Source organism: Galeopterus variegatus, unplaced genomic scaffold, assembly GCF_000696425.1.
Source record: "Galeopterus variegatus unplaced genomic scaffold, G_variegatus-3.0.2 Scaffold2449, whole genome shotgun sequence".
Taxonomy (NCBI): Eukaryota; Metazoa; Chordata; class Mammalia; order Dermoptera; family Cynocephalidae; genus Galeopterus; species Galeopterus variegatus.
Genome location: NW_007728560.1, coordinates 52,984 through 54,452, shown reverse-complemented (window position 1 = coordinate 54,452; position 1,469 = coordinate 52,984).

Sequence of the window (1,469 nt, the reverse complement as noted above, 5' to 3'; positions counted from 1 at the left end):
TGTGCCGCCATGCTTCCCAAGTGGCGCACTGTAGCAGTGCGCCACCGGGCCGGCCCCAAAAGTTTCTTAAATAGGGCATGAAAAGCAAAATCATACAACAAAAAAATTGATAAATTAGAACTGAACAAAATTAAAAGACTCTGTTCTTTAAAAGACACTATTAAGGCTGTTAAGAAAAATGATACCAACCACATTCTGGAATAAAGTATTTGCAAAACATTTATTTGACAATTTATATTTAGAAATTTTACCATTTAATAACATGAAGGCAACAGCCCAGTAATAAATTGGCAAAGGATTTGTGCAATTCTTTTGCCAAAAAAGTTACAGATGGCAAATAGATACACAAAAGGACGCTCAATTTCATTAGTCAGAACTTGACAGTTTCTTATAAAGTTAAACATGGACTTATCATATGACCAGTTAGTCTACTTCTAGGTATTTTTCTAAAAGAAATTACAACTTGTACATGAATTATTAACTGTACATGAATGTTTATGTCTTTATTCAAAATAGCCGACAGGAAACAACACTCACACAGGAAACAACCCAAACACTCATGAATTATTAAATGGATAAGTAAACTGTGCTATGTTGACACAATGAAATTCTACATAGTAATAAAAAGGGTTAGAACTACTGATACATGTGAGGCTGCACACAAAACAATACATACTCCGTGATTCCATTTATATGAAATTCTAGAAACAACCTAACTACAATGTTAGAAAGCAGACCAGTGATTTATAAGGGCCAGGACGTAAAGAAAAGGATCCACTGTATAGGGATGAAAGGGAACTTTTAGTGATAAAACATGTTTTATATCATAATTGTGATGGTGTTAACATGACTATGCCTTTTCCAAGGTTCATCAAATTGCACTCTTATACTGGAGAACTTTAGTGAGTGAAAATTATCCCTCAATAAAGATGACCCAAAAAAAATGGATAAAGAAAAATGAAAAAGAGAGAGAGAACTAGGGTATGAACTTACTGTGCAACGAAGAAAAAAAATATCTCAGGGAAAACCCCAGTCACCAAGGTGCCCTGAACTGGGTGCCTTTCTGTCAAAGTTTTGGGGAGCATAATGTAATTTAGTGAGTTGATCCCTGGAACACAACACATCCATTAGAAGCAAAGTTCAAGCAACACTAACAGAGCTTAAAAGCAAAGAAATTAATAAAAATAAGAAATAGAGGGAGAACGTCAGCACAGTATCACTCATTAAGTACAAATGCACCCTGATGTTAGCAGCATCAACAGAGGAAGGACATCCCAAAAGCCACTCCTCCATAAAAGCAACAAGAACATGGGCAAAAATAGTCAAAATCTGGAAATTAACCCCAAACTTGCAATAATCTGCAGTGTCTTTATTCAAGAAAAATGGCTGAATCTTGGCCAGTGCAGAGAGCTTTGTGTCTGTATAACCTGCCATGTTACCATACCTCCTCCTCCGACTCAGAAAGTTAA